Source organism: Pristiophorus japonicus, chromosome 14 (assembly GCF_044704955.1).
Source record: "Pristiophorus japonicus isolate sPriJap1 chromosome 14, sPriJap1.hap1, whole genome shotgun sequence".
Classification (NCBI taxonomy): domain Eukaryota; kingdom Metazoa; phylum Chordata; class Chondrichthyes; family Pristiophoridae; genus Pristiophorus; species Pristiophorus japonicus.
Window position 1 is genome coordinate 107,630,951 of NC_091990.1, and position 20,446 is coordinate 107,651,396.

Genomic DNA, 20,446 nt, shown 5'->3' on the forward strand with positions numbered 1-20,446 from the left:
AGTTAACTTACAGTTATACAGCACCTTTCAGACAATGAAGTCCTTTTAAAGTGTCGTCACCATACCACTTCAGTGGCTGAAAGGCGCTATCTAAATCCATATCCTTTCTTGGCCCGAGTATCTCCAACAATGTCTGTTTATATTTCAGATTGGCAGCATCTGTGCTATTTTTTCTTTTGTGCCAGGGTTACCCGCATTGCGTTGAGCTGAATAATTACCGGTGGCGTTTCTATTTTGCCCCCAAACATGTGTGTGGGTGCTGCAGTGCTGGGATGTTTGTTGTGGGTGAATGGAGCAGGAAAAACGCTTGAGGCTGTTTGACTTGTAAATGTATTGACAGCACTGGGAAGCTCCTGAATCAAATTCCTTGGAAAGGTTCTTACAAGTTGTGGAAAGTTCCACTTAAGAAGTACCCGGAAAGTCCAGTGCTCAGGATAGAAATGGTTTTTAATAAATAAATGTATATGTAAATATAATTCCTTTCCTGCTCCGGATAACTTTCAACTTGCTGACAGTGGTTGAGAGACGTCACTTGCAACACTCCCTGACTGCTGATTGGACCGTGTCTGTGTGATCAGCCCAGCCCAGAGCCACACACACAGGCTGGGAGGGAACAGCCTTTCAAACTTTGTGTGTGTGAAATGTACAGAAGTGGTTGTTTATTTTCAGACTGAACTGGGAGCTGGGTTCTCCCAGACCCGCTGCTAACTCCCTACAGTGGGGCAGACGGATATTCGCAACCGACAGTGAAATGTGCTAAAATATACTGAACCGTCTTTATTTTAAATAAACTGTTTTTAAAAAAAGTGAACATCTGCCTTGTGGAGAAGCAGCAAGTGACAGGAAGCAACTCCCGGGCAGTGCTGATGTAAGTAGGATACAAGCTATTTTATTCCTTCGGTTGGAACAAGTGTTACTCGGTCAAGTCGGACTAATTAAAGTTCCACCTCTGTTCATTAGACATGCAATGTTATTTGTTGAGCGCGGTGGGCAGCTAAGTTTACAAGCAGCATTGAATGTCGGCGCTGTGTCGGGTTTCTGTGGCATTGTATGGGGTTACTGCCGGCCCACACTTATTCCCATTTACAACTACAGCTGCTGTTTAATCATTAACTTCCCCCAGCTACCTCATCTGCATTTTTGCAGCAGAAATAACCAGCTCAGCACAGCTATTTCTGCTGCCCGCTTTAAATACACCGAATCTGCTGGTAGTTTATGGGGCGAAGCAAGTGTCAATACATGAACTCCAATACTGCAACCGACATTGGAATCATGTAAAATTCTCAGAGGGAGAACTTGTATTTATATACAGCACCTTTTCACCCCCTCAGGACGACCCAAAGCGCTTCGCCGCCTTTCTTTAGAGCCAATGAAGTACTTTTTTTTGAAGTATAGTCACTGTTGTAATGTAGGAAAGGCGGTGGGCAAGGTCCCATGTGATCATTGTAATGTTTTTGCTCCATGGGTTCTTTGCTTTAAGAATTCATAGCAACACGTTGCTATTAAGAACTAGTTGGTTTATTCGCAAAGGTTTAACAATCACACAACACATTACCAGTTCATCCACCAAGCTCACAACAACCTGCCTCATCATGGATCCCCCAAACCCAACTGGCTGGGCTTTTATTGAATCTTGTAAACATCACATTACTGACCTAAGCCACTCACAACTCAACAGCTCTACAACTATTTTAATCGAACTTAAAGCCAAGTGCCCCCTTTTGGTAAGGGCACTAGAAGCCGCAAATTTACAAATAAAACTTTACAGGAAACATAGATCAAATAAAAATTTGGTTGCCGGGGTGATGATGCAATCCAGTCCCTCCGGCGCCCACCTCTCGCGGAAGGCCGCGAGCGTACCAGTGGACACCGCGTGCTCCATCTCCAGGGACACCCTGGCTCAGATGTACCCGTGGAAGAGAGGCAGGCAGTCGGTCTGAACGACCCCTTCGACCGCCCGCTGCCTGGACTGGTTAATGGCCACCTTGGTCATGCCCAGGAGCAGTCCTACGAGGAAGCCCTCCGACCTGCCCGCACCCCTTCGCACCGACTCCCAAAGATCAGGAGTGTTTGACTGAAGTGCAACCAGAATTTGAGGAGCAGCCCCTTCAAATAATGGAATAGGGGCTGCAGCCTCACACATTGAACATAGACTTGGAACACGGACTTCTCCAGACCGCAGAAATTATAGGCGGCCTGGGAGTCCGTGAACCGACGTAAAAACCTATTGAACAGGACTGCTCCGTGCAACACCCTCCAGGCCAAGTCCCCAATAAATAAAGGGAGGACTCCCGCGTAGAGAGCACTCCATTGGGGACCCCCGCCTCCTCCGGATGGCAAGATGGCGCGCCATGGCATGTCCGGACGGCAGACGAGGATGGCAAAGTGGAGAATATGCAAGAGCAGCCCGTACAGTCAACAGCTCTACAACTATTTCAGTTGAAACCATGAATCAAGTGCCCCCTGATTAAAGGGGGGGCACTAAAACCAACAAACTTAAACAAATTAAACTTTAGACATTAGTGGATCAAATTAAAATTTGGTTGCTGCGAGTGATGATGCACTCCGATCCCTCTGGTGCTCACCTCTCGCGGAAGGCCGCGAGCATACCGGTGGACACTGCGTGCTCCATCTCCAGGGACACCCTGGCTTGGATGTAACCGTCGAAGAGAGGCAGGCAGTCGGGCTGAATGACCCCCACGACCGCCCGCTGCCTGGACCGGGTGATGGCCCCCTTGGCCATGCCCAGGAGCAATCCTACGAGGAGGCCTTCCGACCTGCCCTCTTTCCCCCCCGCACAGGGTGCCCAAAGATCAGGAGTGTGGGACTGAAGTGCAGCCAGAATTTGAGGAGCAGCCCCTTCAAATAATGGAACAGGGGCTGCAACCTCGCACACTCAACATACACATGGAACACGGACTCCTTTAGACCGCAGAAATTGCAAGCGGCCTGGGAGTCTGTGAACTGACTTTAAAACCTATTGCACGGGACTGCCCTGTGCAACACCCTCCAGGCCAAGTCCCCAATTAATAAAGGGAGGACTCCCACGTAGAGAGCGCTCCACTGAGGAACCCCGCCTCCTCCGGACGGCAAGATGCCCGGATGGTAGACGAGAATGGCAAAGTGGGGAATGTACGGGCTGTTCTTGCACAGTCAACAGCTCTACAAATCTTGAGCATACTCACAGATGCATACATTACAATAATGACCAGACAATCTGTTCTTTAGTGATGTTGATTGAAGGGTAAATATTGGCCCAGGACACCGGGGGGATCTCTCCCCACCGCTCTTCTTCAAATAGTGGCTGCGGGATCTTTTACATCCACCTGAGGGGGGCAGAGGGGGCCTCGGTTTAACGTATCATCCGAAAGATGGCCCCTCCCTCAGCGCAACACTCCCTGAGTACTGCACTAAGAGTGTTGGCCTCGAATATGGGCTCAGGTCTCTGGAGTAGGACTTGAACTCTCGACCTTTTGACTCGGGGGTGAGGGGCTTTCTTTCAAAACTCTTGCTACAGCGGGAACGTGCTCTATGTTTACAGTGATGGCGAAACAGCCACAGGCACAAGGTGTTCGAGCGGAAGTTTAAGTAACTCAGGCTCAATGTTACTTGTGCCTTGGTTGCGGATGTGTGTGTACACTCTCTGGGCTGGTTACTGTTCGAGGCAATAATACATTTAGGAATTACTGTTTGGGAGATGTTTTTCTGGCATTGTCTACCTGGTATTTTGGCAAGGAGTTTGCCCATTGAGCATAAACAGGTTAACACCTGCCTTAAACCAGTGAAGAGAAGCAGAAGAGGAGATGATACACGAATGTCTCAAAGGTGTACCCACTGACTTTGCCGATAGTTATTTCTGTAGGAATATGATTATAGAAAGAAAGGACTTACATTTCTACAGTGCCATTCTTGACCTCAGGACATTCCAATGTGCTTTACAGCCAATGAAGTACTTTTGAAGTTCAGTCACTGTTGGGGCAATTAATACAAGATAGTGACTAATAAATCCAATGGGGAATTCAGGAGAAACTTCTTTACCCAGAGAATGGTGAGAATGTAGAACTCGCTACCACAAGGAGTGGTTGAGGTGAATAGTATAGATGCATTCAAAGGGGAAGCTGGATAAACACACGAGGGAGCAAGGAATCGAAGGATATGTTGATGGGGTGACATGAAGGGGGTGAGAGGAGGCTCGTGTGGAGCAGATACACCGGCATGGACCTGTTGGGCTGAATGGCTTGTTTCTGTGCTGTATAAATTCTATCTAATGGAAATGTAATGTAAGAAATATGGCAACCAATTTGCACACAGCAAACTCCCACAAATAGCAATGTGATGTGAACAGATCATCTGTTTTCAGCGCTGTTTGAGGGATAAATATTGGCCCCAAGATACCGGGGATAACTCTCCTGCTCTTCAAAATCATGCCATGGGATCTTTTACGTCCACCCCGAGAGAGCAGACGGGGCCTTGGTTTAACGTCTGATCTGAAAGACGGATTACAGTCTGTTATGATGGTGTTGCTGCGATGTGGGTTTTCAGGAGTGAAGTGGCAGATTGTGCAGTGTTTAGAAGGGCCCAACCCTGGACACGCAATGGTGTTTTACAGGGTCCCACTGCTCCCTGATAATTCCTATCGGAATGTCCGGGGCTCCCGTTCCCAGTGTTGCACCAGGGAGCACCCGATTGGAGAGACGTTCCCGGGAAAAGGATAACAGCAACAACAACTTGTATTTATATCGTGCCTTTAACGTGGTAAAACGTCCCAAGGCTCCTCAAGGAGGGTAAATCAGACACAATTTAACACCGAGCCACGTAGAGAGATATTGGGGACAGGTGACCAAAAGCTTGGTCAAAGAGTTGGGTTTTAAGGAGCGTCTTAAAGGTGGAGACAGAGAGAGGCGGCGAGGTTTCGGGAGGGAATTCCAGAGCTTGGGGCCCAGGCAGCTGAAGGCACAGCCGCTAATGGTGGAGCGATTAAAATCAGGGATGTTCAAGAGGTCAGAATTGGAGGGATGCAGAGATCTGGGAGGGTTGTAGGGCTGGAGGAAATTACAGAGATAGGGAGGGGGCGAGGCCACAGAGAGATTTGAACGCAGACAGACTATTGCAATTTGTGTGAACCTGAGTGAAAATGACAGTTTGTTTAAAGTTGTGCTGTCGTCATTTTGCAGCATTGCTGGAATCCTTCCCCAGATTAAAGTGTGTGGGGGGAGTGGGGGCCGTGGGGGTGGGGGTGGGGCGGGGGGGTAGAGTTCTTCACTGATTGCTCTCAAAGTATGGAATATATCCCAGAAAGGGAGTCAAATAACTTTCAACAATCCTGACACAGGCCAGAGTCAGTTTTCTCCGCAAGTGTGGGGTGAGCTTTCTGTTTACGCCATTTGTGTTTAATTGCTCACGCTTATCAACGTGATTCCAAGCAGGACGAGTGTTACAGTGTCAGCGCATTTTCACCAACAATTGCAGTGTCTGTGGGAATCCGCTTGGCCTCACAGTGGGTGCTAGGAGTTTGTGGTGTGAATGTGGAGTCCGGGACTGATCGGGTGCAGGAAATCTCACTCTGCTTTGGCCTGGGGTCAGGTTCAGACCCCGAGTGTGGTTTTACACAACAGTATCTTGGTGTGCAAAAGCAAAATACTGCGGGTGCTGGAATCTGAAATATAAGCAGAAAATGTTGGAAATTCTCAGCGGGTCAGGCCACATCTGTGGAGAGAGAAACAGAGTTAATGTTTCAGGTCGATATCCTTCGTCAGAACTGGCAAATGTTCGAAATGAACAGATTCTTAAGGGGCACTGAAAGGGGGAGGGGAGGAAAGAACAAAAGGGAAGGTCTGTGATAGGGTGGACGGCAGGAGAGATGAAGAAACAAAAGAGATGAGGGTGCAAGGCAAAAAGGAGATGGTCATGGGACAAGTTAAGAAACAAAAGATGAGCCTAGAGAGGGGGTAAATGGAGATGGCAGAATCATCAACAGCGCCTGTGGAAAAGAGGAAAAAAAACAGAATTTCAGACATGAGACGGGAAACAGAAAGCAATGAAGTGTGTGTGTGTGTGTGTGTGTGTGTGTGTGTGTGTGTGTGTGTGTGTGCACGCACGGAGTGAGACTGTTGCACACTGACTCTGCAGCGAGGGTGTTAATGCAGTCTGATGGGACACTGCCTCTTCCCAGGGCAGCCTGTGCTTGGGAGAGTTTTGACGGTTTTGTTAGTAAAGGCATGGGAAGAGGTCAATGATGGAGACTTTGGCTCACTGCTGGAAAGAAAGAAAAATTTGGATTTATATAGCGCCTATTATGACCACCGGACGTCTCGAAGCACTTTACAGCCAATGCAGTACTTTTTGAAGTGTAGTCACTGTTGTAATGTAGGAAACGCTGCAGCCAATGTATGCACAGTAAGCTCCCACAAACAGCAATGTGATAATGACCAGATAAAGTTTTTTTTGTTATTTTGATTGAGGGATAAACATTGGCCCCAGGACACCGGGGATAACTCCCCTGCTTGTCTATGAAATAGTACCGTGGGATCTTTTACCTGAGAGAGCAGACGGGTCCTCGGTTTAACGTCTCATCCAAAAGACGGCACCTCCCTCAACACTGCACTGGGAGTGTCAGCCTAGATGTTTTTTGTGCTCAAGTCCCTGGAGTGAGACTTGAGCACACAACCTTCTGACTCAGAGGCGAGTGTGCTACCCACTGAGCCACGGCTGACAAAGTCCCCCCTCGGAGTCAGAAGTTCCTGGCTTCGAACCCAGCCCCAGGTAAGTGGAGACCGGAACTCCAGCTTGGAATCCTGGGTTGACATCCAGTGGGATCCTCCCGTCCGGTGAGTGCGGGTGACCCCTCCCATCATCGTATGGGTTGTGGGAGTCCCTAAACCCTGCCCGTTCCCCCCCCTGCCCCCCCCCGTTCGACTAACCCCCTCCACCCCCCACCCCCAACTGCCCCCATCGACTGGGAGGAAGATGGTTACGGACATGAAGGGAGTGTTCACGTCGTGTCCTGTCAGACTGTTAACCGGCCTGCGAATCCTCACGCTCTCCTCCATACGACAAACAATATCTGACAACTGATGCAGTAAGCTGATGATGTTGGGGAAATCCTAACATTCCGCTCAAGGACAGCCCTGGGCCCTTGGGATCCCAGTTTGAAAAACCTGGCCAGCCACAGTGCCCCTTTTGTACCAGTTCAAAGTGGCGATGGCTTTGAGTCATGTGATGTTACGTGACGACCAATGCTTCACATTGCCGCGGCTAGTCAGTTCCATGTACGGACATTTGTACCATCTGCAAGGTTTTATTTGGGAATTCTTGTCTTCCCTGTAATCTGCCTGTCACATTGAGCCTTTGAAACTCTCTGTCGCAACGTGTATTTATGGAGCAACGAGCTATTTATGATCCAGCAATGACTCTTGGCCATCATTCCTGGAGCTGTCAGTTCCGAGCCCACTTCAGCAGTGTAGCTCTGACCAACAAAGGAAGTAAAGTTTTCAAAGCTTCTACAGGGCTGATTTTGGCCGCCTGGGAACATCTTAAACTTCATGTTTAACCCGTGTGTTCCTGATGGCGAGGTGACAGCTGTCCTCACTCGTGAGTTAACCGGTGTTTGGAGGGTGTAATGTATTTGCTTCATGGGTTCTTTGCTTAAGAATTCACAGCAACACATTGCTATTAAGAACTAGTTGGTCTATTAGCAAAAGATTTAACAATCACACTACACATTACCCATTCATCCATCACGCTCACGACCACCTGCCTCATCGTGGATCCCCCAAACCCAACTGGCTGGGGTTTTATTGAGTCTTGTGAACATCACGTGACTGGCTAAGCCGTTCTCAACTCAACAGCTCTACAACTATTTTAGTAAAACTATAAATCAAGTGCCCCCCTTATAAGGGGGCACCAAAACCAAAAAAATTAAACTTTGGACGTTAAACAATAAAACTTCTAGACAATAAACGGTCAAATTAAAATTTGGTTGCCGGGGGTGATGATGCACTCCACGCATAAGGCATATAACTGGCCGGACATGGGGCATCCCTGGTGCACCCCTCTCCCAAAGCGAAGGGGCGCCATCAAAGACCCTTTAACCTTAATCAGAAACTCTGCGGCGGCGTACAAAAGTCGGATCCGGGCGACAAAATGCATCCCGAACCTGAAAGCGCGCAGAGTCCTGAAAAGATACTCATGATCCACTCTGCCTTCTCCTGATCCAGGGAAAGGAAGGGGACCAACAGACTAGCCCTCTGGGAATGGTGTCAACAGTTCTTCAAACCTGTGAGCATGCTCACAGGTGAAAACATTACAGTGGCCGAGCACATTCTCCGCGGCGAGGCGCAGTCTGCAGTATGACTTGGGCTTGCCCAGCCGCACAGTGCTTTAAAAGGCATGGCCTTAAACGGGACATTCAATTCTGGGACCGCAAATAATCTCCTCTGCTGCTTGTAGACTCGGGTGGAGCAATGCGACCTTTGACATTAGTACCACCTCAGCCCTTTTCATAGCTGTTGACCACATTGAGACTGACCACTTGTGCCACAGGTTGTTAATCATTGGTGGGACATCTCTTTAACCCTTTCAGTGCTGTAGGAAACTTGCCCTGTGCAGCACACTCTTCTGCTACTGCCGGAATAAGCAACCCTATTCTATAATTCTATGATTCTATGACAATAGAAATCAACTACTTCTAATGCATCATTTCATTAAATGTTTTGAGGTGTGAAAGGTTTATACGACGCAAAATGTTGGAACGGTAGGCTGTGGAGGCTCAGTCTTTGAATATATTCAAGGCTCAGATTGATAGATTTTTGGATATCAAGGGATATGGGGACAGTGTAGGAAAGTAAAGTTGAGGTTGAAGATCAGCCATGATCTTATTGAATGGCAGAACAGGCTCGAGGGGCCCAATGGCCTCCTCCTGCTTCTAATTCTTATATTCTTATGTTCTAACATTATTAATTAATGGGTGTGACAGTACAGTGGTTGTGTTACTGGGCCAATAATCCAGAGAACGTGAATTCAAATCCCACCATGGGCTGTTTGAGAATTTGAATTCAATTAAAAAAATTCTGAAAATTAAAAGCTGGTCTCAGTAAAAGTGATTACCAAGCTGTCGGATTGTCGTAAACACCCAACTAGTTCACTGATTTCCTTCAGGGAAGGAAACCTGCTGTCCTTACCCAGTCTGGCCTAGATGTGACTCCAGTCCCACACCAATGGGGTTGACTCTGAAGTGGCCCAGTGAGCCCCTCAGTTGTATTAAACTGCCAGCGGTTCACGAAAGTGGCTCACCACCACCTTCTCGAGGCACCTTGGGATGGGCAATAAATGCTGAGCTTGCCAGCGACTCCCACATCTCAACAAACAATAAATAAAAAATTAGAGTTGAATCTAAGCGAGAAGGACAGGGTTGATTTTCCAGAGTTTGGGCTCCCAGTGCCGAGTGTTGGGAAATCGCCACCATGCTGCCTTCGATGGTCCCACCCAAGGGGAAAGGAGGCTCGGGATTTCGCACCTGGTGCCAGAGGCTTCTCTATCTGGGAGCGGGAACGGGAGGGGGAATGGGCACAGGAACTGAATCTGGTCCATCAATGGACAATGGACAGTGCTGCTGGCCTTGATTCTAGGTTCTTGATTGTGCAGTGTGTATCCATGTGCGTGTGCACGCGTATGCAGTGTGTATCCATGTGCGTGTGCACGCGTATGCAGTGTGTATCCATGTGCGTGTGCGCGCGTGTGCAGTGTGTGTCCATGTACGTGTGCACGCGTGTGCAGTGTGTGTCCATGTGCGTGTGCGCGCGCGTGCAGTGTGTGTCCATGTACGTGTGCGCGCGCGTGCAGTGTGTGTCCATGTACGTGTGCACGCATGTGCAGTGTGTATCCATGTGCGTGTGCAGTGTGTGTCCATGTACGTGTGTGCAGTGTGCAGTGCCCGATTACCAGATCAGAATGCCACAATCCGACAGTATTCATTTCGGGTTCTCATGCATAATTGCTTTTATAATTCTCTCACCGCTGGGAAAGATTTATAATTTATGAATTGGTGTCAGTCTCCCGGAGTCATATTACATCCTGACTAATGTGAGGTAATAAAAGATAAAGTAAACTACTTAGCAGCAACTTAGAGAGCGAATGGATATTCATAAACTTTCGGGAAATTAACTGAAGTTTCCTTTTAAAAGCAGAAGCCAAGTGTAACTGTTTAAAACTGGAAATGAGTTTTTTGCTGGCAGGGATCCCGAGAGAGAGAGAGAGAGAGAGAGAGAGAGAGAGAGAGACACAGAGAGAGAGAGAGAGAGAGAGACAGACAACCACATTAACCAGACACAAGAATCACTGAACCCAAAGATTCCTCAGAGGGGTCCCTAACTGTTGCAACTCCTAATGTGATGAACAATTTCTTATCACCCGCACACCGCTCCCTGTGTGAAATAGGATGGAAAGAAAGAACTTGCATTTATATAGCATCTTTCATGACCTTGTGTCCCAAAGCACTTCACAGCCAATGAAGTTGGCCTGCCACAATGTACCCAACATACCACAGCCCCTTCATTCAAATCAACTTAATTCAAAATAGTCTGTGCCTCACGGCGTTAATCAGCAAATCTGTTGTCAAATTAACTTAAACCGTTAATGCATTTATTGGTGACTTTTAAACTTGAAAGGCAGCTAGTGGGACGGGACCCGATATATGATACTGAGTGGAATAGAAGGAGTTAATTCTGAGCATGGCTTCAAGTTAAACCGCGGGAACGGGCGACCAAACGTCGCACTCCGCCCAAAAGTTAAGATCGACCCCGGACTGCGTGCAATACCCGAGATATTCTGGCCTCTTGAGCATCCTCCCACCCCACCCTGGCTTCTCCAACCCCCCCCCCCCCCGCCCAAATTCCATTGCTCCACCATTGGCGGCCGTGCCTTCAGCTGCCTGGGCCCCAAGCTCTGGAATTCCCTCCCTAAACCTCTCTGCTTCTCTCTCCTCCTTTTAAGACACTCCTTAAATCCCACCTCTTTGACTAAGCTTTTGGTCACCAGTCCTAATATCCCCTCATGTGGCTCGATGTGAAATGTGGTCTTATCTACGATCCTGTGAAGAAACTAGTGATGTTTCACTGCACTAAAGGCGCTATATTCAACCTTATAAAACACTAAGCCATATAAAACATAGCTAGAGTACTGCGTGCAGTTCTGGTCACCGCATTACAGGAAAGATGTGATTGCACTAGAGAAGGTACAAAGGAGATTTACGAGGATGTTGCCAGGACTGGAGAATTTTAGGTATGAGGAAAGATTGGATAGGCTGGGATTGTTTTCTTTGGAACAGAGGAGGCTGAGGGGAGACCTTATTGAGGTGTATAAAATTATGAGGGGCCTAGATAGAATGGATAGGAAGGACCTTAAAGATAGAAAAATAAGGGGCCGCCCATTTAAAACTGGGATGAGGAGAAATTTCTTCTTAGGGTTATAAATCTGTGGAGTTCGCTGCCTCAGAGAGCTGTGGATGCTGGGTCATTGAATGCATTTAAGACAGAGATAGATAGTTTCTTAACCGACAAGGGGTTATAGGGAGTGGGCAGGGAAGTGGACCTTAAGTCCATGATCAGATCAGCCATGATCGTATTAAATGGCGGAGCAGACTCGAGGGGCTGGATGGCCTACTCATGCTCTTATTTCTTCTGTTCTTCTGACCTAATTTCCCTTAGCAGAGAGGTCAACAACCAGGGGACAGAGATGTAAAGTAACTGGTAGGAGATTTAGAGGGGATTTGAGGAGAAATATTTTCACCCAGAGGGTGGTGGGGGTCTGGAACTTACTGCCTGAAAGGGTGGTAGAGGCAGAAACCCTCATCACATTTAAAAAGTACTTGAATTGCTGTAACCGACAGGGCTACGGACCAAGAGCTGGAAAGTGGGTTTAGCTCTTGGTCGGCCGGCGCGGACACAATGGGCCGAAATGGCTTCCTTCTGTGCCGTAAATTTCTGAGTCTGTGATAAATGCAAGTTGTTGTAGTCTGCGGGTGGGGCCACAGATAGAAAGGCTTGGGTTATTCAGGGGGTGGGTTAGGGTTGGGATGGGAGGGAATCATTGGTTTCTCTGGCAGAATGAATCAGATGGGCCAAACGGCCCTCCCTCATCCATGCTTATCTCAGTCTTTTTTGCCCTTCGGAAAGCACAGTTAATGTCCTTGTGTGGGATATTGAGAGTGTTGTTAGAATGGGAACGCACTGAAACTGTCCCTGCCCTGTTCCCCATTTATCGCAGTAACCTTTCATCTTGTTCTTTAATGCTGGCTTTGCAAACTTCACATGCAGGCCCAGCAATCAATTAAGAAAGCAAATGGTACATTGGTCTTTGTTACAAGAGGATTTGAATATAAAAGAAAAGCCATCTTACTGCAATTATATAGGGCCCTGGTGTGACCACACCTGGTGCACAGTTTTGGTCTCCTTGCCATAGAGGGACTGCAACAAAGGTTCACCAGACTGATTCCTGGGATGGGGGGATTGCCCTATGAGGAGAGATTGAGTAGACCAGGCCTATATTCTCTAGAGTTTAGAAGAATGAGAGCTGATCACATTGAAACATACAATTTTCTTACAGAGCTTGACAGGGAAGAAGTAAGGAGGATGATTCCTCTGGCTGGGGAGTCTAGAATCAGGGTCACAGTTTCAGAATAAGGGGTCGGCCATTTAGGACTGAGATGAGGTGAAATTTCTTCACTCAGAGGGTGGTGAATCTCAGGAATTCTCTACCCCAGAGGGCTGTGGAGGCTCAGTCAAGTATATTCAAGACAGAGATCGATAGATTTTTGGCTATTAAGGGAATCTAGGGATATGGAGATAGGGCGGGAAAGTATTGAGGTGGAAGATCAGCCACGATCTCATTGAATGACAGATCAGGCTCGAGGGGCCGAATTGTCGACTCCTGCTCCTATTTCTAATGTTCTTGTGTTTTGAGTTGGTCATCAGCTGAAGAGAAATGAGGAGCTGGCGAAGGAGCTGAGAATGACGATGTGCGGAGGGAGTAATTCTCCAATGCACTTGCCCGACAAACGTGATTCCACGGCGGGAGTGGAGCCTCACAAGATTTCTGCCCAAGGAGCCGATCCTGGGCAGACGCACTCGTTCGCTTTATAAACATCTGTCCCTTTATAGCTCTTGGTTAGTTTTTATATCGACACTGAATTTCCTCCTGTGCTCTGCCCCTGCACCTTCGTAACTCCGCCGGAAACCCCGTTTACGCACGGCTGGTGCAGCGGCAGACAGTGCGAGGCATTTCGGGGCCAATGGTTAATGACCCGGAAGTGAACTGAAATATCCAATTGACTTGTGGCTACCAGTTGTGTGATTTTAAATAAATAAAGATTCCCATTTCTGCAGCGCCTTTCATGACCACCAGATGTCCCAAAGCACTTTACAGCCATTGAAGTACTCTTTGGAGTGTAGTCACTGCTGTAATGTGGGAAATACGGCAGCTCAATTTACGCACAGCAAGCTCCCACAAACAGCAATGTGATAATGACCAGATAAACTTTCAGTAATTTGGTTGAGAGATAAATATTGCCCCTGCTCTCCTTCGAAATGGAGGAGCTTTTACGTCCTGATAGAGCAATGGCCTTGATTTAATGTCTCATCTGAAAGACGGCACCTCTGACAGTGTGGCGCTCCCTCAGTACTGCCCCTCCGACAATGCAATGCTCCCTCAGTACTGCCCCTCCGACAGTGTGACGCTCCCTCAGTACTGCCCCTCCGACAGTATGGCGCTCCCTCAGTACCGTCCCTCCGACAGTATGGCGCTCCCTCAGTACCGTCCCTCCGACAGTATGGCGCTCCCTCAGTACTGCCCCTCTGACAGGGCGGCACTCCCTCAGTACTGCCTCTCCGATAGTGCAGTGTTGTCAGTCTAGATTTATGTGCTCAAGTCTCTAGAGTGGGACTTGAACCCACGACCTTCTGAGTCAGAGGCGAGAGTGCGACCCACTGAGCCACAGCTGACATCTAATTTATCGTGTTTGGGTATGAAATTGTAGTGCGTGTTGTTTTACTGCACTGTGTGGGCTCTGTAATAACTGTATCATGTTGTTGCTACTTGTAGTTGCTCGCAGCTCCTGAGGAATGGATAAGACAGGCTTGACGGGACAAGTATATCAGATGCTGGCTCACAGTGTCTCGATCAACTGGCCAGACAGGAATAATGACTGGTTTTCTTTGTCTGAAGAATAGGCAGCAGCTGTTCAGACCAGTTTCATTTCTTCCTTTCATTGTGACAAGAAAAAAAATACATTTTCATGTTTTCAGACAGGATTAACCAGAATCCAAGTTTACGAGAATGCTGCCAGGAATGGAGAATTCTAGTTGAGGTGTATAAAATTATGAGGGGCCTAGATAGAGTGGATAGGAAGGACCTGCTTCCCTTAGCAGGGGGGGTCAACAACCAGGGAACATAGACTTAAAATAATTGGTAGGAGGTTTAGAAGGGATTTGAGGAAAACATTCTTCACCCAGATGATGGTGGGGGTCTGGAACTCACTGCCTGAAAGGGTGGTAGAGGCAGAAACCCTCACCACATTTAAAAAGTACTTGGATGTGCACTTGAAGTATCGTAACCTACAGGGCTACGGACCAAGAGCTGGAAAGTGGGGTTAGGCTGGATAGCTCTTGGTCGGCCGGCGTGGACATGATGGGCCGAATGGCTTCCTTCTATGCTGTAAATTTCTATGATTCCATGATTCTAAAAACATTGAAACAACATGGTGCAATCTCGTTAGCTTAAATAGTGGAGAGAGGAATTTCAGGCAAACATATTGGCGAGAAAATTGCAGTTGGAAGCTTCCTTTGAAGGACATTCGTTGGGCAAATAGCCCAATCTCTCCCGCACAGATGTTCTTCTCCTGGGGAGGATCTGTCAAGAGAAATCTTGACAGATAGGAAAAGCCGGTTTTCGGCGCATGCACATTGCGCCCCGAAAACCAGCTTTTGCAAGGCCTCGGTGGATCCGTCCGTACTCTGTACGCACATGGAGAAGCCGGAATTTTCGGCCCAGTAAATATTCACCAGCGAGTATTTCACGGCTTAACTTCAAAGCCACTATAAAAACATAGAAACATAGAAAATAGGTACAGGAGTAGGCCATTCGGCCCTTCGAGCCTGCACCGCCATTCAATGAGTTCATGGCTGAACATGCAACTTCAGTACCCCATTCCTGCTTTCTCGCCATATCCCTTGATCCCCCTAGTAGTAAGGACTACGTCTAACTCCTTTTTGAATATATTTAGTGAATTGGCCTCAACAACTTTCTGTGGTAGAGAATTCCACAGGTTCACCACTCTCTGGGTGAAGAAGTTTCTCCTCATCTCGGTCCTAAATGGCTTACCCCTTATCCTTAGACTGTGACCCCTGGTTCTGGACTTCCCTAACATTGGGAAAATTTTTCCTGCATCTAACCTGTCGAAACCCGTCAGAATTTTAAACCTTTTTATGAGATCCCCTCTCATTCTTCTGAACTCCAGTGAATACAAGCCCAGTTGATCCAGTCTTTCTTGATATGTCAGTCCCGCCATCCCAGGAATCAGTCTGGTGAACCTTCGCTGCACTCCCTCAATAGCAAGAATGTCCTTCCTCAAGTTAGGAGACCAAAACTGTACACAATACTCCAGTTGTGGCCTCACCAAGGCCCTGTACAACTGTAGTAACACCTCCCTGCCCTGTACTCAAATCCCCTCGCTATGAAGGCCAACATGCCATTTGCTTTCTTAACGCCTGCTGTACCTGCATGCCAACCTTCAATGACTGATGTACCATGACACCCAGGTCTCGTTGCACCTCCCCTTTTCCTAATCTGTCACCATTCAGATAATAGCCTGTCTCTTTGTTTTTACCACCAAAGTGGATAACCTCACACTTATCCACATTATACTTCATCTGCCATGCATTTGCCCACTCACCTAACCTATCCAAGTCACTCTGCAGCCTCATAGCATCCTTCTCGCAGCTCATACTGCCACCCACCTTAGTGTCATCCGCAAATTTGGAGATACTACATTTAATCCCCTCGTCTAAATCATTAATGCACAATGTAAACAGCTGGGGCCCCAGCACAGAACCTTGCGGTACCCCACTAGTCACTGCCTGCCATTCTGAAAAGTACCCATTTACTCCTACTCTTTGCTTCCTGTCTGCCAATCAGTTCTCAATCCACGTCAGCACACTACCCCCAATCCCATGTGCTTTAACTTTGCACATTAATCTCTTGTGTGGGACCTTGTCGAAAGCCTTCTGAAAGTCCAAATATACCACATCAACTGGTTCTCCCTTGTCCACTCTACTGGAAACATCCTCAAAAAATTCCAGAAGATTTGTCAAGCATGATTTCCCTTTCACAAATCCATGCTAACTTGGACCTATCATGTCACCTCTTTCCAAATGCGCTGCTATGACATCCTTAATAATTAATTCCATCATTTTACCCACTACCGATGTCAGGCTGACCGGTCTATAATTCCGTTTTCTCTCTCCTTTTTTAAAAAGTGGAGTGACATTGGCTACCCTCCACTCCTCCATAGGAACTGATCCAGAGTCTATGGAATGTTGGAAAATGACTGTCAATGCATCCGCTATTTCCAAGGCCAACTCCTTAAGTACTCTGGGATGCAGACCATCAGGCCCTGGGGATTTATCGGCCTTCAATTCCATCAATTTCCCCAACACAATTTCCCGACTAATAAGGATTTCCCTCAGTTCCTCCTTCTTACTAGACCCTCTGACCCCTTTTATATCCGGAAGGTTGTTTGTGTCCTCCTCAGTGAATACAGAACCAAAGTACTTGTTCAATTGGTCTGCCATTTCTTTGTTCCCCGTTGTGACTTCCCCTGATTCTGACTGCAGGGGACCTACGTTTGTCTTTACTAACCTTTTTCTCTTCACATATCTATAGAAGCTTTTGCAATCCGTCTTAATGTTCCCTGCAAGCTTCCTCTCATACTCTATTTTCCCTGCCCTAATCAAACCCTTTGTCCTCCTCTGCTGAGTTCTAAATTACTCCCAGTCCCCGGGTTCGCTGCTATTTCTGGCCAATTTGTATGCCACTTCCTTGGCTTTAATACTATCCCTGATTTCCCTTGATAGCCACGGTTGAGCCACCTTCCCTTTTTTATTTTTACGCCAGACAGGGATGTACAATTGTTGTCGTTCATCCATGCGGTCTCTAAATGTCTGCCATTGCCCATCCACAGTGAACCTCTTAAATATCATTCGCCAATCTATCCTAGCCAATTCACGCCTCATACCTTCAAAGTTACCCTTCTTTAAATTCTGGACCATGGTCTCTGAATTAACTGTTTCATTCTCCATCCTAATGTAGAATTCCACCATATTATGGTCACTCTTCCGCAAGGGGCCTCGCACAACGCGATTGCTAATTAATCCTCTCTCATTACACAACACCCAGTCTAAGATGGCCTCCTCCCTAGTTGGTTCTTCGACATATTGGTCTGGAAAACCATCCCTTATGCACTCGAGGAAATCCTCCTCCACCGTATTGCTTCCGGTTTGGTTAGTCCAATCTATATGCATATTAAAGTCACCCATGATAACTGCTGCACCTTTATTGCGTGCACCCCTAACTTCCTGTTTGATGCCCTCCCCAACATCACTACTACTGTTTGGAGGTCTGTACACAACTTCCACTAACGTTTTTTGCCCTTTGGTGTTCTGTAGCTCTACCCATCCCGATTCCACATCATCTCATTGAATTGTACAACATCGGAACACTTTTATGCCCTTCTCCAACTGACCAGCTTCAAGTTCACGCCTTGCAGTGGCGGGATTCGAAATCGCGACCTCTGAGTTGCTCGTCCAGAACCAAAACCACTTGCCTGCCGCACAACATCCTTTCAGCAAACTTGTGCAATAGTAACATAGGAGCAGGAGGAGGCATTTCAGCTCCTCGAGCCTGTTGCACCATTCAGTGAGATCATGGCTGATCTGTGACCTAACTCCATATACCTGCCTTTGACTCAAATTCCTTAATACCTTTGGTTAACAGAAATCTATCCATCTCCAATTTAAAATTAACAATTGATCCAGCATCAACTGCCATTTGCAGAAGAGAGTTCCAAATTTCTACCATCCTTTGTTTAGAAGTGTTTCCTAATTTTACTCCTGAAAGGTCTGGCTCTAATTTTTAGACTACGCTCCTATTCCTCGAATCCCCAACCAGTGAGAATCATTTCTCTCTATCCACCCTATCTGTTCTCTTCACTATCTTGAAAACTTTAATCAGATCCCCCCCTTAACCTTCTAAATTCCAGGGAATCCAACACTAATTTGTGTAATCTCTCCTCGTAACTTAACCCTTAAAGTTCGGGTAGCAACCTATGTTGCACTCTTTCCAAGGCCAATATATCCTTCCCGAGGTGTGGTTCCCAGAACTGCTCGCAGTGCTCCAGGTGTGGTCTAACCAGAGCTTTATATAGCTGCAGCATAGTTTTCTTTAGTTTGGGTTCCGCCAGGACCACTCGGCTCGAGCTCTCATTACAGCCTTGGTTCAAACATGGACAAAAGAGCTGAATTCCAGAGGTGAGGTGAGAGTGACTGCCCTTGACATCAAGGCAGCATTTGAGTGTGGCATCAAGGAGTCTTCCTAAAACTCAAGTCAATGAGAATCAGGGGGAAAACTCTCCACTGGCTGAAGTCATACCAAGCACAAAGGAAGATGGTTGTGGTGGTTGGAGGTCAATCATCACAGCCCCAAGACATCACTGCAGGAGTTCCTCAGGGCAGTGTCCTAGGCCCAACCTTCTTCAACTGCTTCAAAGGTGACCTTCCCTCCATCATAAGGTCAGAAGTGGGGATGTTCGCTGATGACTGCACAGTGTTCAGTTCCATTTGCAACTCCTCCGATAATGGAGCAGTCCATGCCCGCTTGCAGCAAGAGCTGGACGACATTCAGGCTTGGGCTGACAAGGGGCAAGTAACATTGCCTGGCACTTGTGTGGCACGAATGATTATCTCCAACAAACGAGAGTCTAACCATCTCCCCTTGACATTCAACGGCATTACCATCGCCGAATCCTCCACCATCAACATCCTGGGGATCACCATTGACAAGAAATTCAACTGTACCAGCCACATAAATACTGTGGCAACAAGAGCAGGTCAGAGGCTGAGTATTCTGTGGTGAGTGTCTCACCTCCTGACTCCACAAAGCCTTTTAACATCTACAAGGCACAAGTCAGGAGTGTGAGGGAATAATCTCCACTTGCCTGGATGAGTACAGCTCCAACAGCACACAAAAAGTTCGACATCATTCACGACAATGCAGCCCGCTTTATTAGCATCCCATCCGCCACCTTAAACATTCACTCCCACCACCACCGGCACTCCGTGGCTGCAGTGTGCACCAATGACGATGCACTGCAGCAACTCGCCAAGGCTTCTTCGGCAGCACCTCCCAAACCCGCAACCTCTACAACCTAGAAGGACAAGGGCAGCAGGCGCATGGGAACACCACCACCTCCACGTTCCCCTCCAAGTCACACACGATCCTGACTTGGAAATATATCGGCCGTTCTTTCATCGCTGGGTTAAAATTATGGAACTCCCTCCCTAACAGGGAGTACCTTCACCACACGGACTGCAGCAGTTCAAGAAGGTGGCTCACCACCTTCTCAAGGGGATTTAGGGATGGGCAATAAATGTCGGCCTTGCCAGTGATGCCCACATCCCGGAACGAATAAAAATAAACTGCCTATGTAATTCTGTCACACTGTAATTACACCCTCCCACCAGTGGCGGTGCTGTTGCTGCTCAGTTTTGCATCTTCCAACTCCTCCGCCTGTACTGCAGAAAAACGTCCATGCTCCAATCAACTCTACTTCCCAAATTGCCATAGGTTTCACTATTTATTTAACAATAAATAATAATATCACATTATAGTATTATACAAAAATGAGGACAGAATGTATATCTTTAAAATGGGGACTGATTTTAAACTGGGTGCCGTGCTCTAATGTGGTCTGTCCCCCATACATTCCATCTGATGACTATACTTGGTCAAATCCCCAAGTACAATGTCATGGAAGACCGTGTCTATATAAAAAACCTTCTGGTATAACACCCATGTTAGTTTCAGCAATGACTCGATGGGTAGCACCTTTGCCTCTGAGTCAGAAGGTTGTGGGTTCAAGTCCCACTCCAGGGACTTGAGCACAAAATCCAGGCTGACACTCCTAGTCCAGTACTGACGGAGTGCTACACTGTCGGAGGGGCAGTACTGAGGGAACACTGCACTGTCGGAGGTGCCATCTTTCGGATGAGGTGTTAAACCGAGGCTCTGTCTGCTCTCTGAGGTGGACATAAAAGATTCCATGGCACTATTTAAAGAAGAGCAGGGGAGTTCTCCCTGGTGTCTGGCCAATATTAATCCCTCAATCAACATCGCTAAAACA

The 20,446-nt window shown here is 47.4% G+C and overlaps 1 protein-coding gene across 2 annotated transcripts in view; it reads left to right on the forward strand.

Annotated features, from left to right (window-relative positions):
* The first annotated feature begins 603 nt into the window (after positions 1-603).
* The window catches only part of mical2b (microtubule associated monooxygenase, calponin and LIM domain containing 2b), a 403,033-nt gene continuing 383,190 nt past the window's right edge, over positions 604-20,446 (forward strand). For both annotated transcript variants that reach the window (XM_070899462.1, XM_070899461.1), the window contains exon 1: positions 604-868. The gene's annotated coding sequence lies outside the window, so the exon portion shown is untranslated. The remainder of the gene's footprint in view (positions 869-20,446) is intronic.